The 16245-nt window shown below is 38.4% G+C and overlaps 1 long non-coding RNA gene across 1 annotated transcript in view; it reads left to right on the forward strand.

Moving 5' to 3' along the window:
- The first annotated feature begins 7935 nt into the window (after positions 1 to 7935).
- LOC128931610 (uncharacterized) overlaps positions 7936 to 16245 on the forward strand; it is a 61753-nt gene continuing 53443 nt past the window's right edge. The window contains exon 1 of the long non-coding RNA XR_008480194.2: positions 7936 to 8045. This is a non-coding gene — a long non-coding RNA (uncharacterized LOC128931610). The remainder of the gene's footprint in view (positions 8046 to 16245) is intronic.

Consider the following 16245-nt stretch of genomic DNA (forward strand, 5'->3'; position numbering starts at 1 on the left):
TCTTAACACTTTTTGTCTAAGAGGTAGGAAGAATAAAGCAAATCTAGAGTTGCCACTGGTAAAGAAGCAGGAATCGTTCATGTTAGTCAAAAGAGGGGCGTATTTAGTCATTTCTCTGATCATGTAGCAGTCTGGTCTATGCCTTGTTTTTAGCATTGTTTATGAGAATGCTAAGAACACAGCGTTGTAATGGGAGAGAATATTGTTGTCTGGTTGTCATCAGCACCATGTTTCAATTTCTCACCAGAAAAAAATAGATGAAGATGAATAGTACTGTAAGATGCAGATACAATGTAAACACAGGAAGTAATCACCAAAACCTGCCATTAAGAAAGGAAACAAAAAAAATTTTAAAACATGGTCCCAAAATAATTATAATAATATGTTAACTGCTGCCGATTCTAAGGACTGTCGTGAGGGTCATACATATGGCAAACATTTTCAATTCTCAAAGATATACATTAAGTTAATATTATCTTCTTTTTACACACAGAAAACTGAGAGACAGATTAAATTCCCCGATGTTGCTCTGCTAGTAAATAGCAGAGCCAGAATTACTATATAATATAATGGTGGATTTCCACACTCAATGCCTAAACATTTACTGAAGTCACTCTCTGAAAAGTGTTATCTGAACACTATAGGGAACAAGACATAGCACCTTCTAAAATATCCCTTAATATCTCTTCCAAACATTGGCTACTTTCAACAATCCCCCTTCCTTGCCTCAATCCCAAATTTTCAAAGATGTAATCTAGCCTTCTATTTCATAGTTGAAATAAGGATCAACAATGTACTTCCTTCTGACTTTGACTTACTCCAAATTTAGCCCCTTCTCTCCTTTCATTCTTTTCTCTATTTTGCATTTTCTTTTTTGTTTGTTGAACTCTATTTCCCCATATATACTACATGTGTTATCTTGCAATTGCCTCTTTATATACCTGTCTTAGAAGACATAATTTATTTTTGTTTTTGTCTGCTCAGCATCCTAATTGTTTGTGGGGGAATTACTCATACTCATGCTGATATATGTTCAACAACTGGTTGTGTGTGTGTGTGTATGTGTGTGTGTGTGTATGTAATTATACATTTACTCATATCAAGATCATAGATAATTTATAAATAATAAAATATCTAATTTTCTTTTCATTTTAAATTCCGTGCAACCAGTTAATTCTCACAGAATATTTTTGTTGATTTTGCCAAATTTCTGCAAACTAGAGTTGTAGTTGATAAAGGGGTGTGGTTCTGCCTCAAAGGCAGGTTGATATTTTCATTCATGTTAATGAGTAAGGCAAAGTGAAACAACAAACCCCTATGTCAAAACTTTTATTGCATCAGTGACAAGTAAAATAACTTGGGAAGTAAAAACCTTTGAGTATTTATTACCTTCATTTTTATATAATTTATTTAATTGCAAGTTAATATTAATTTTAAATAATATCTACATATAACAAGCTTATAGGACTTCTAAAATTTTAACAATTGGCTCTCAGGAGCAGATAGAAGATACATCTAACTTATCACTTGGGATAGTTAATATTAAGCGGCAACTTGATTGGATTGAAGGATGCAAAGTATTGTTTCTGGTTGTGTCTATGAGGGAGTTGCCAGGGAAGATTAACATTTGAGTCAGTGGACTGGGAGAGGCAGACCCACCCTCAATCTGGGTGGGCACCATTCAATCAGCTGCTAACCTGATAGAAAAAGCAGGTGGAAGGTGGAATGAGCTGATTTTCTGAGTCTTCCAGGCTTTATCTTTCTCCCATGTTGGATGCTTCCTGCCCATGAGCATCAGACTCCAGGTTCTTTGGCCTTTGGGACTCTTGGACTTACACCAGCAGTTTGTCAGGGGCTCCTGAGACTTTGGCCACAGAATAAAGGCTGCACTGGCAGCTTCCCTACTTTTGAGGTTTTGGGACTTGGACTGAGCCCCTACTGGCATCCTTGCTCCTCAGCTTGAGATGGCCTACCATGGGACTTTGCCTTGTGATTGTGTGAGTCAATTCTTCTTAATAAACTCCTTTCATATATACACATATCTTGTTATAATAGTTCTGTCCCTCTAGAAAACCCTGACTAATACAGATTTGGATACCAGGAGTGGTTCCAGTGGAACAGAATTTTAAGGCTAGATTTCTAAAGTTGGTTCGGGGGTTTCTGGAGTTGGCTGCTTAATCTTATTAGATCCAAAAATGTTAAGGACACTACTTCTAGTAGTATAGAGAACACTGATAAGGACTCTACTTCTAGTAGTATAGAGAACACTGATAAGGACTCTACCTCTAGTATATAGAGAACACTGATAAGGACTCTACTTCTAGTGGTATAGAGAACACTTGTCATTAACTGTTTAGAGAGTTATGCCTAATTAGTGCATTTGATACTCCTGATTCACCACTCTTGAGAGGCAAGGAGTTTAGCAGCTCTGTACATAATACCTTTGTCCATATGTGGAGAACCAAGGAATATAATGAAGTTGCTTGGTTGCTCCTTAGTTCACTGGAAGACGTGATGAAAGAAAAGGATGAACACAGGGATTCTAACTCCCAGCTCCAGAAGCACATACTGAACCTCAAATCTTCTGAGATTGCTGTGAGAGTCTGCTCTCCCCTAGAAAAAGGGCTGAAATTGTAGATAATTAGACACATGCACTTATCATGCAAGTGGGTGACCTACAACAGGAAAGGTGCATGCTTAGTCTTGCCAGGTGTCTACTGTTAAAGGGAGAAATTGGGAAAGTATGGGACCCTGCAACTCGGAATGGGGATGTGTGGAGAACACTGATGAACCTGGGGACATTGAGCTTATAAATTCTGATGAGCCATTTTTGCCAGAGGAAACAACCTCCTCACCCTCAGAGGTCTCAACATCCCCTCCCTGACCCATGCTGCCATCAGTCTTTCCACCTTTGTCTAAGGAGATCAACCCTACACTGCCTGAGGCAACAGTGATGCCCTCCTTTGAGGCAGTTGCCAGGCAAGACAATGCTGATTCTCCTCGGGACCCATTCCCAACACCCTTCTTTGCATCTAGATCTGTAACTAGACTCAAGTCTTGGCAGGCTCCTGTAGATGAGGTTCAGAGTGTGACCTATGAGCAGGTGCACTACTCTCCAAAATAATTCCTTGAGTTTTCTAATTTATATAAGCAGAAATCTGGAGAACAGGTATGGGAATGAGTATGAAGTATGTGGGATGATGGTGGAGGGGACATAAAGTTGGATCAGACTGAATTTATTGATATTGCCCCACTAAGCAGGGATTCTGCATTTAATGTTACAGCTTGGAAAGTTCAAAATGGTTCTAATCATTTATTTGCTTCGTTAGCTGAAACATGGTTCAAAAGATGGCCCACTGTGAGTAAGCTGGAAATGCCTGATCTCCCTTGGTTTACTATAGAGGAAGGGGTCCAAAGGCTTAGGGAAAGTTGAATGTAGAATCACTTTAGACCTACTTATCTCAGTTGGGAGGGTTCAGAAGACATGCCCTTCACCAATAGCTTGAGAAACTGATTGTGAGGGGAGCACCTGCATCCTTAAAGAGCTCTATGATGGCTCTTTTCTGTATGTCAGATCTTACAGTGGAAACCACAGTCACTCAATTACAGAATTTAAATGCAATGGGAAAACTTAAATCCTGAGGTGGCAGAAGTGGCGACACTCAGTTGTCAAAGGCAAGGTGGGTATATTTACCATAATGAACAGCAGAGGTAAAGCAGCAATCAGACTACTCTGACTTGTGTAGAACTCTGGCATTTGGTTAATTAATCACGATGTTCCTAGAAGTGCCATTGATAGGAAGCCTATTACATTCTTATTTAACTTGTATAAGCAGAAAACTTCCAGGTCAAGTTGACAAAAGACTAATTTGAATTATAAAAATAGAGAATCATAGCCCCTCAATCAATTTCCATTCTTGAACCACTTTATAGACCCAGAACCCTTTGAATGAAGGGGAGGCTGAGTCTCCTTGAGGAAGGACCCCACTCTACTACCAACAATTTATGCTGTTAATCATTTTCCCACATTTTCCCAAAGAGACCTCCAGTCTTTTACCAGGGTAACTGTGCATTGGGGAAAGGGAAATGATCACAACTTTAGGGGATTACTGGCCACTGGCTCTGAGCTAACATTGATTCCAGGGGACCCAAAACATCATTGTGGCCCTCCAGTTAGAGTAGGGGCTTATGGAGGTCATGTGATTAATAGAATTTTAGCTCAGGTCTTACTTACAGTGGGTCCCTGGAGTCATCCTGTGGTTATTTTCCCTGTGCTAGAATGCATAATTGACAAAGACATACTTAGCAGCTGGCAGAATACCCATATTGGCTCGCGGACTGGTAGAGTGAGGGCTACTATGGTGGGAAAGGCCAAATGGAAGCCATTAGAGCTGCCTCTACCTAGAAAAATAGTAAATCAAAAACAATATTGCATCCCTGGAGGGATTGCAGAGATTAGTGCCACAATCAAGCACTTGAAAGATGAAGGGGTAATGATTCCCAACACATCCCAGTTCAACTGTCCTATTTGGCCTGTGCAGAAGACAGATGGATCTTAGAAAATGACAGTGGACTATCATAAGCTTAACCAAGTGGTTACTCCAATTGCAGCTGCTGTACCAGATGTGGTTGCATTGCTTGAGCACATTGACACATTTCCTGGTACCTGGTATGTAGCCATTGATTTGGCAAATGACTTTTTCTCCATTCCTGTCTGTATGGACCACCAAAAGCAATTTGCCTTCAGCTGGCAGGGCCAGAAATATACCTTCACTGTCCTACCTAGAGATAAATCAACTCTCCAGCTTTGTATCGTAATCTTGTTTGCAGAGATGCTGAGACATTTGCATGCCAGTGGATGGGAAATAAATCTGACTAAAATTCATAAACCTTCCAACTCAGTAAAATTTCTAGGGGTCTAGTGGTGTGGAGTCTGTCAAGATATTTCTTCTAAGGTTAAGGATAAGTTGTTGCATTTGTCCCCTTCTACAACCAAGAAAGAGGCACAACAGCTACTGAGCCTATTTGGATTTTGGAGGCAACACATTCTTAATTTGGGTGTGTTACTCCAGCTTATTTCTCAAGTGATCCAAAAGGCTGCCAGTTTTGAGTGGTGTTCAGAAGAGAAGAAGGCTCTGCAACAGATCCAGCCTGCTGTGCAAGCTGCTCTGCCACTTGGACCATATGACCCAGCAGATCCAATGGAGCTTGAGGTGTCAGTGGCAGATAGGGATGCTGTTCGGAGCCTTTGGCAGGACCCCATAGGTGAATCACAGCAGAGGCCTCTTGGATCTTAGAGTAAGGCCCTGCCATCTCCTGCAGATAACTTCTCTCCTTTTGAGAAACAGCTCTTGGCCTCTTACTGACCTTGGTCAAAACTGAACATTTGACTATGGGTCACCAAGTTGCCATGTGACTTGAGCTGCCTATTATGAACTGGATGCTTTCTGACCCATCCAGCCATAAAGTTGGGTGTGCAGAGCGGCATTTCATCATCAAATTGAAGTAGCGTATACAGGATTGGGCTCAAGCAGATCCTGAAGGCACAAATAAGTTACATGAGGAAATTGTTCAAATGTATATGGTCCCCACTCCTGTCAGCCTGTCTTCTCTCCCTGAGCCTGCACCAATGGCCTCATGGGTAGTTCCCTACAATAAGTTGACAGAGAAAGAGAAGACTAGAGCCTGGTTTATACGTGATTCTGCATGCTGTACAGGCACCATCAGAAAGTGGACAGTTCCAGCATTATAGGCCCTTAGGACATCCCTGAAAGTTAGCAGTGAAAAGAAATCTCCCCAGTAGGCAGAACTTTGAGCAGTGAACTTGGTTGTGCACTTTGCTGTAGGGAGAAGTGGCCACATGTGTGGTGACAAAGAAATATGGGGAAGAAGTATGTAGATAGCCCTGAGTGATCAAAAACTGTGAAGATATTTGCATCTCCTGTGAGTGCTCACCAAAGGGTGACCTCAAGAGAGGAGGATTTTAATAATCAAGTAGATAGGATGGCTACTTATTATGTGGATACCACTCAACCTCTTTCCCTAGCCACCCCTGTCATTGCCCAATGAACCCACTTACAAAGTGGCCATGGTGGCAGGGATGGAAGTTATCCATGGTCTCAACGACATGGACTTCCACTCACCAAGGCTGACCTGGCTACAGTCACTGCTGAGTGCCCAATTTGCCAGCATCAGAGACAAATACTGAGCCCTTAATGTGAAACCATTCCTTTGGGTGATCAGCCAGCTACTTGGTGGCAGGTCGATATTCTGAACCTCTTCCATCATGGAAAGGGCAGTGGTTTTTCCTCACTGAAATAGACACTTACTCTGGGTTTGGGTTTGCCTATCCTATATGCGATGCTTCTGCCAATACTACCATCTGTGGACTCATGGAATGTCTTATCCGCCATTATGGTATTGCCTCTGACCAAGGCACCCTTCAGAGCTAATGAAGTGCAGCTGTGGGCTTATGCTCATGGAATTCACTGGTCTTACCATGTTCCCCATCATCCTGAAGCAGCTGGATTGGTAAAACAGTGATATGGGCTTTTAAAGTCACAATTACAATGCCAACTAGGTGACAATACTAGTCTGATGGTGCCTGTATAGCATGCATAAGGCTGTGTATGCTCTGCATCAGCATTCAATATATGGTACTGTTTCTCCCACAGCCAGGATTCACAGGTCCAGGAATCAAGGGGTGGAAGTGGAAGTGGTACTACTCACCATCATCCCTAGTGATCCACCAGGAAAATTTTTGCTTCCTCTTTCCACAACATTATTTTCTGCTGGCCTAAAGGTCTTAGTTCCAGAGGGAGGGATGCTGCCAAGAGGAGACACAACAATGATTCTGTTGAAGTGGAAGTTAAGGTTGCCACATGGACACTTTAGTCTCCTCCTACCTCTAAGTCAACAAGCTAAGCAGGGAATTACAGTGTTGGCTGGGGTGATTGACCCAAACTATCATGATAAAAATCAGTCTACTACTTTACAAGAGAGGTAAGGAAGAGTGTGTATAGAATGCATCCTAGGAGATCTCTGAGAACTTCTCTTAGTATTACCATGCTCTGTGTTAAGGTCAATGGGAAACTATAATGACTCAATCCAGGCAGGACTACAAATGGCCCAGAACCTTCAGGAATGAAGGTTTGGGTCACTACACCAGGTAAAAATCCACAGCAAGCTGAGGTATTTGCTGAAGGCAAAGGGAATGCAGAATGGGTAGTATAAAAAGGGAGCTATGACCACGTGACTAGTTGCAGAAATGAGGACTATAATTGTTATGAATTTTTTCTCCCTATTTTGTTAGCAATATGTTTGTGGATGTATACAGTGGTACTGAGAAAATTCTTCATTTTATTTTCTTTGTTTTCCTTTATCATGTGACATAAGATTTATTGACTGCATATCAGCATTTAGGTGTTGTTAACTTGGTGTAATAGCATTTAGGTTCAGGATCAGTGTGCTTCTGGTTATATGGATAGCTGTTTTATGTTAGTGTAATTATGACCTTATTATTGCCTTTATTTGGAGATTAAGTAAAATTTCAGAAGCTATATACGGGTTCAAGTTGACAAGGGATGGACTTTGATGGTTAATATTAAGTGTCACTTGATTGGATTGAAGGGTGCAAAGTATTGTTCCTGGGTGTATCTGTGAGAGTATTGCCAGAGGAAATTAACATTTGAGTCAGTGGACTGGGAGAGGCAGACCCACCCTCCATCTGGATGGGTACCATTCAATCAGCTGCCAGCCTGGCTAGGAAAAGCAAGTGGAAGAAGGTGAAATGAGCTGACTTTCTGATTCTTCCAGGATTTATCTTTCTCCTGTGCCGGATGCTTCCTGCTCTTGAATATCAGATTCCAGGTTCTTCAGCCTTTGGACTCTTGGAATTATACCAGTGGTTTGTCAGAGGCTTTCGGAGCTTTGGCCACAGACTGAAGGCTACACTGTCAGCTTCCCTACTTTTGAGGTTCTGAGACTCACACTGAGACACTACTGGCTTGCAGTTGACCTATAATGGGACTCCGCCTTGTGATCATGTGAGTCAACTCTTTTTATATAAACTCCTTTTCATATATTCTTTTATCCTGTTATTTCTGGCCTAGATAATCCTGACTAATACACAACTGCTGCTTCTTTGCTGTGGATAGTCTTGGGTGGGAGAGACCATCTTCTATAAACAATCAAAAAAGCTAGCCTCCTCTCCCCTGTGGTCAGTCAAGAAACAAACCCAAGCTTGGGAAGTTTTGTGCTCTCTTCTGGGACTTTGAATCTTAATTGAGTTGTAAAAGAAGAAAAGAAACAGTTGGAGATCAATCATTCATAATATTAGTAGTTGCTGACTTCAAAAGATTAACAGCCATGGGACAAGTCTTCATTAATGGGAAATAGAAGTCAGTAGGTAATTCTCGCTATTAGAGTGGGCCATGTTTCTTTTTCTACTGTCTGGCGATTCCTTGATTGCTACCTCTTTCTATACTAGTTCTCAAGCCTATGATTCTCTTGTTATTCCCATAAATTACATTTTGCTTAAGTTAGAGCAGATTTCTATTGGTCACAATCAGTAAATCTGAAATGTTTTATCTGAGCTCCTTAGGAGAAAGGACCAGACTATTTTCCTATTTCTAAAACTGTTTCTAAACTCTAAAGTGTTTCTATGCACTTTACATAGTTCTAGCACTAGGTGAGCACTCAATAAATGTTTGCTAACATGAATGAACAGATTTTATAGTTAAAATAACATTTCTGATTACATAGGTCATATATAAGCCCCTAACATAACTTAAAATAATTATGTTGTAAGTTCTAGAAGTTAGGAATAAATGTTATACTATTTCTGTACAGAAAATTATCAATATTTGCAAAAAGTTCTCAAGCTATTTCTAGATATTAAGAAATCGGTGATCTTAATAATAATACTGGTGGGAGCAGGTGGGTGGGAGGTGATGTTTGTCATGCAATTGAATATTTCTTCTGTCTACTTTATATCCTCTTTGCCTACTGTTTACTTGAGTCATTGATGTAGCAATGAACTTTGTAGAGGTATAAACTGGTGACTCCTTACTTCAGCTGTGACATATTCCCTGGTATCTTCCTGACATCTTGGCATGGTTCACACATGTATATATAATCTTGACCTCAAAAGACTAATAGCCATGGGACAAGTCTTTATTAATGGGGAATGTAAGTTAGTAGGTGATTCTTGAATTATTCTCCTCCTTGGTCCCTCCAAGAGACAATTCTGAGTGGCAATTCACATGGCTTTTCAGAAGATTCCAGAAAGACTGACCCCAGTTGTCCATTCAGTGATAAGATAATCTCTACTGGGAAAAATATTTTAATTATTTTTCTATAACCCGCAGTAAAATTTCAGCATGGAGTAATCATTGAAATATAGTGAAGAGTTAGACATCATTAATATTCATATGTAGAAATTTTATCCAAAACAGTTGGGAGACTGGGATGGACATACAAATATTTATAAGCATCTGAGTAACTGCTACTTGACCTCAGCATAGCACTCATTGGTCACATTTTTCAGGATGCCAGTCTTAAATTTTCCAGAAAGTCACAATATGTTTCTTCTAGGAAAATAAGAAATAATATTTCAAAGAAATCCTTTAGGCAAGTTTCAGTATATTACCTAAAATTGTTTTAATTAAATAAACTGTCCACTACAGAAACAGAGTACTTTGAAATTCTATGATGATACATAGAGATAGGGAAGTGGCTTTGGCAGAAATGATGGGTTGGTTGTATCACCAGAGGATACTATTTATTACCAGTATCCATGTTAGAGGCATCTTACGGAAATATATAAAAAATACATTTTTGCTCTAACCTTAATCTAGTGAAGGAAAGTATCAAGAAGCCTTTATCTATCATGATATCCATTCATATTTTTAAAAGCAAATAGCATTAGAGGGCTGATATGATCCTGCGTATTAAACACTCTGGCAAACTACGTATGAACTAATTGCCACCAGCAGAAGAATTTTGACTTTTGAAATGTTTAAGACAGAAATCGTAATACATTTCCCCCAGGCAATTTTTTTCTTCTTAACTTACTGTTTTCCATAAAGAGTAAGTCATCTCAATTTTATTTATGATATTAGAGGACAATGCTCAGAGCATTTCAGTGTATTTACTTATGATTAATGAACTTAAACTGAATTTCCATCTAATCCTATATAACCAACTCTTTGTAATTTGATTCTCCCCACCCCAAATTATGAAACATGTTTTATTATAGTGAGAACTATTTCAGACAGAGCAGATGCTTCCCTCAGTTTCAGTATTTGTAATATGAATGCACATGCATTTCACAGAAAACATCATCTAAAGATTTAAGGCAGAAACTGCCCTCAGTATCTCAGTATTTCAGCAAACTGATACTAAGTCAGTTCAGAAGTAAAACAACAAAGGCTATTTAAACAGATTTTCATGGAAAGCAACTTAGTTAAGTATTAAATAATCGTTACTCTTTGCATGTTTTTCTTGAGAGCAAGTGTTCTTACAGAATTCATAGAAGACTTCCAGCATGTTGTTAAGTCTCTGAATGTCATAAAGAATTTTGTATAACTGATTTAAAATTTCCTCTAGGAAGAGGAGTCCTAGCTTTCACTAGTTTCTTAAAGCATCCATGGCAAACAAAAACAGCACAAAACAAACTTTTATTTCTTCAAAGCCAGTTCTTTTTCTTCCATTCCATGATTTAAACTAGGAATCTTCTCCATCTGTTTTCAGATAAGATCAACACGACTTTTTCCTTGCAGTTGTACAATTTATTCTTGACAGCTTTTATTAGGTAACAGCCCAATATTCTTTTTTTCCAAAAGAGTGACAAAGCTCTATTGGAAAGAGTAGTAGTTGAGAGGAATTGTTTTAAAGTAAGTAAAAAGGGACAAATTTGAAGTCTCTTCAGAGATATTTTGTGTCCACACTGGAGTAGCAAAGAAAACTACAAAACTTATTGATTGACAATGTATAACTTTCATAGTACTAAATCACAAAAGAATGTCAAGCCAGGTAAGTCATTAGGAAAGCACCTTTGTTAAGTCAACATTTCGCTCAAATAGTAAAAGTTAATATTAACATGCTTTCCTAGAAAAATGCTCATTTCCCTACCATAAATCATGCAACAAAGCAGGCATTTTTGAAATATCTTTTAAAATCTGTATTTTTTTTTTTTTTTTTTTTTTTTTGAGACAGAGTTTCACTCTTGTTACCCAGGCTGGAGTGCAATGGCGCGATCTTGGCTTACTGCAACCTCTGCCTCCTGGGTTCAGGCAATTCTCCTGCCTCAGCCTCCTGAGTAGCTGGGATTACAGGCACGCGCCACCATGCCCAGCTAATTTTTTGTATTTTTAGTAGAGACAGGGTTTCACCATGTTGACTAGGATGGTCTCGATCTCTTGACCTCGTGATCCACCCGCCTCAGCCTCCCAAAGAAAATCTGTATATTAAAAAATATAAAGACAGAATGTATAGTAAAAGACATGTAGCAAATTTTGTAGAATGGTAATATTCTGCACCTTTGCCCCAAACACACTAATCCCAAGTACAGCTGTCTTTCTCCATTAGTTAACGTAAATTCAGAATGTGATTGCCTTACATGTAGCATTTTATTAAAGAAATCTCAAACCTGCAGGAGTATCTCAGTTTTCACAATTAAATACAAAACCAAAGAGCCCTTTATTCAATAGAAATTTTATCAAACATTTTCAAGAAAAAGTCAAATTTTTTCACTACTTGTCAGTTTTAACTTCAATATATATAGCAACAGTTAGGAGTGATATTTTTGTTTCTTTATTCTTAAGTCACCGAAATTAAACAATTATTACCACATTATATCCCAAACGCATTCATTGAACAAATCATCTAATGCTTACTATGTGTGAGAACTGCACTAAATAAGTGATGGTGCCTAAAAGCATGTGATGGTGATAAGGAACAAGTGTGAGTCCTTAACTGTGACATGGACAAAATAGATGGTGAATAAGTAAATCATTTTATCTTGGACAAACATAAATAGTGATAGGAAATCTTAGTAATGATAAGTCACATATCAAAAAGCAAACTGTGAAAAGAACAGCAGCATTCTGTATACTTATTAAGTGCCAGACATTATACTAAGAGACTAAAAGGTCTTACTGTCCCTAAACTTTATAGAAACCCTGTGAAGAGTGGGTATATTTGTTATAGGACTCTGAGTCACAAGTAACAGAAATGCAACTTATAAGAATATAGTTAAAATCCAGCACCCCTAGGACCAGGTTCTAGAAGAAATGCTATTAAGTTCCTTACTGTGTCTGTCATCTCTCTTCTTCTTTTCAAGTCCCCCTTATTCTTTGTCTGTAGGTGAATTTCCTCTCTGTGTATATGACAGTAAACAAGACCATTAATAACTCTCAAGTTTTATATCTTAAAATATTAACACCTAACAAAAGGCTATGCTTTATGGGTTGCAATTCTAAGATTCCTGAAAAAGAACCACAATTGGCCAAAGTTGATCCAGATGCCCAACACCAGACCAACAGTGTTCATAGGTGGATTCTGTTACATCGAGGAAACAGGATCTTGAAGTGTCAGTCTTTCTGATTTTATTTTTTTTTTACACACTCATACCTTTTCTCCAATGAGTCAGTGAACACAGAAGCATCACTATTTTTCTACAAGAAAAGTAAAAAGAAAAAATACATTTACATTAATTTTTCTACAAGAAAAGCAAACCAAAAAATACATTTACATTAATTTGTTCATTTGGTTTAGTTGGTTGGTTGGTTGGTTGGTTGGTTGGTTGGTTGGTTGGTTTAGTTGTTGGTTGGTTGGTTGGTTGGTTGTTTGGTTGTTTGGTTTAGTTGTTGGTTGGTTTAGTTGTTGGTTGGTTGGTTGGGTTTTTTTTGTTGTTGTTGTTTCTAATGCTTTCTAACTAGTCGCTTGAGACTCAAAAGAAAATCCCTGAAGGGAGTGGGACAAAGAGATTACATGACAAAAATTTTAAATTGAAAAAGGTAAGGCAATAACCTCAACTCCTGTAACTGGAGGGAAAATTGTTTAGGGTTACCTAGGCTGAGAGAGAGGAAAGAACATGGAGGGGCCAAAACCTCAAAAGAGGGCAGAATTCTCAGAACTAAAGCATCACAGGGAAGGTAGAGATAAAAGGGAAGAGTTACCATGAAAATATGGCCAATTATCACTAACTGGCCAGCTCTAGTGAGCAGAGTGGAAGCTTGGATGATAAACTATCCTCACTTTGGTGGAAAAACCATGTCAGTGGCTGCCATCATTGTTGGGCAGATAATAGCTGCCACCATCAGCAGCCTCCACCTCAGCAGTGCACTGTCCACCATATTAGTATCTACCTATACCTCAAGATTTTGCAGAACCTCCATGAGTACTGTCACTATCATTAGCCGGGACCCTCATAAGTGCCCCAAAACAGAGCATAGGAAACTTGACCCACCAAAAACCGCAGTGGTAAAAAAGGGAAAGCCCCAGTACAGGTATTTGGGTAGGCTGGAGAGTGGAAAACCCACGATTTTTTTTTTAACCACTTTTGCAATTTCTAGGGTAGCCATGCGGATGACAGGGTAGAGGAAGGAAAATTCCAGAAAAAAATGGCTGTCATGGCTTGTATGGTAGATGCAAAAAATCGGAACACTCTAAAATGCAAATGTTGTCATTTGACATGAGACAACTAATTTTTATAAAGTTGAATACTTTCTTTCCCAAGATCACACAGTTAGAAAATTCTGAGCCAAAATGCAGATGCAGACCCAGCCAATGCTCTGAACCATGAAGTGACAGTGGCTCAATAACTAGATCCTTGTGGCAGCTTCTTTTATAAACAAAAATGTACAAGAGGCATTAATGAAAATTTTTGGAATTAGAAATCTAACTGATTACATAACAAATCTAACTGATTCTGGCATTAAGTCCATTTTGGGCTACTGTACCAGAATGCCTGAGACTGGGTAATTTATAAGAAAACAGACTTATTTATTATTATTCTGGAGGCTGAGGAGTCAAAGATCAAGAGGCCCCCATCTGGTGAGGGCCTTAGTGCTGTATCATCCCATGGTGAAAAGCGGAAGAGCAAGAGAGTATGAAAGAACGAGAAGAGGTAAAACTCACTTTGATAACAAACCCACTCTCAGGATAACAAACCCACTCCAATGAAAATGATATTAAGTCATTCATGAGGGCAGAGCCTCTTACAGGTCCCACCTCTCAATATTATTGCATTGAGGAATTGAGTTTCCAGTACATGAACTTTGGGTGACACATTCAAACCATAGCAGGCACCATGGAAAGCAGATAGCTATCTCAGCAGCCCTGAGAACAGATAGGCCTTAAGATCTTATGTACAGTATTAGGAAAGGGGGCTGTTTTCATTTTTGCCTTTTGAAATAAAATGTAGTTATTATTGCTATCCATTATTGCTCTAGATAAGTATGTCTCAAACTCAGATTGGGGCCTGAGATTATGTTTTGTAAAGATTTTATACATACATGTCTTTATTTTGATGAAAAAACCATCTATATATATAGAGAGAGACAGGGAGCCATTTGACCCACTAAATCACTGACTTTTAAGGAACAGTGGGGCAATGGGGCTTCAAAAGGCATAGAAAACATGTGATCTTAATTTATACACATTAAAAAAAATTTTTTTTAATCTTAAATTCATGGTAAGTGCCATAAAAAATCTTGAAATATAAATCATGGTTCTTCTAAGTCATTATTCTAATATTAATCTATTTTTTTAATATGACATATATATACTAAGTAGCAAGTTAGAGAAACTGAATTCAAGTTAACTTAAGCAACTAATGAAAATTTTGGTTCATGTCGCTGTAAAAGATATTTAAAATGTGCACGCTTGCTTTCTCTTTCTCCTTGCTCTTCTCTCTCTCCATCCATCTCTCATGTCTTCCACTCTCTGCAGGGCCTCCTTCTCTTCTATAACATGCATGGATAAAAAGCCCCAGGAAGCTCTGAGTTTAAGATATCACGGCTCATCATTCAAGCACAAAGAAGGAAATTCTCTCAGCTTTCAAATGTTAAATTTTTTATAAAGACCTTAATCCAGACTGGGTCACATGTCCACCTTTGGACCAATACCTGAGGCAAAGGGATTGGGCACAGGATTGGTCATGTCTCTGTCCTGTGTCCAGCATTTTGTCTCAAGTATTGCAAATGTCAGCCCTACAAGAGTCACATGTTTGGTAGGGAATATGAGTTGTGGTGGGCCAGTTCCAGCTTGCTGGAGTTGACTGTGTGTATCTTTCTTACAACCCCAGATGGTGGAAATATTTACACAACAGAAAAAAAAAGCATATGCTACAGACCAGGGATGTTTTATTTTCCTGAGAGTAGGTTGTTCAATACCAGAAACTCCTGAATAGGAGTATTTCTTTCTAGGGCTAGAATCAGGAAGACAAAAGGGTGTTGAATAGAGATGTCACTATGTACTACAAGACCCATTTGTTCTCTATAAGTGCAACTAACAAGTAATATTTATAAAACTAGCAGATTTATCAACCTTTACAGCAATTTTTCATGAACAGAATTCTAAGATATTGAGGACTTTTAAAGCTTTCCCGTTTTCAGACTATATAAAACAGTTTTGAATTTGTTTTTTACATAGCTTCTATTCATCTCACTAGTGTTCAAACACAGAAAAATAATATTCCCAGAAAATAACATGCTCTCAAAATGGAAAAATGTTATCTGCATTCAGATAATTTTGTAAAAACATTACCTGTATACTATGGTATCTCACTTGAAGTATAGTCATTATTAGTCTTTCCATGGGTCATTTATGGAATGATAATATTTTTGAAATTCTTTTGCCAAGAAAAATAACATGTCCTGATACATGCAACCCACGGTGAATAAAGATAATTTTTGAAAAATTCCTTTAAAACTCTTTCAAATATCCACATGCTATTCAAAAGAATTCATGTTACAAATATTATTTGAACATCATCTACATACAAGTCTCTAATTTCATCTTAATGAAAGACTGAAAGTAAACAAACTCCAGTCATTCTGTTTCAGTGCTGATTTTTTTAAGATTTGTTGAAAGTTCTTCATACAATGGCTTATAATCATGGATTAGGCTAATTGAGCCTATTTTTTAGTCATATGATACATAATACCTACTGTTTTGTTTAAAAGAATTTTTCTTTTACAGAGAAAAGCTTTCCCTTGAATTTATATGTAATTTCACTTC

Source organism: Callithrix jacchus, chromosome 3 (genome assembly GCF_049354715.1).
Source record: "Callithrix jacchus isolate 240 chromosome 3, calJac240_pri, whole genome shotgun sequence".
Classification (NCBI taxonomy): domain Eukaryota; kingdom Metazoa; phylum Chordata; class Mammalia; order Primates; family Cebidae; genus Callithrix; species Callithrix jacchus.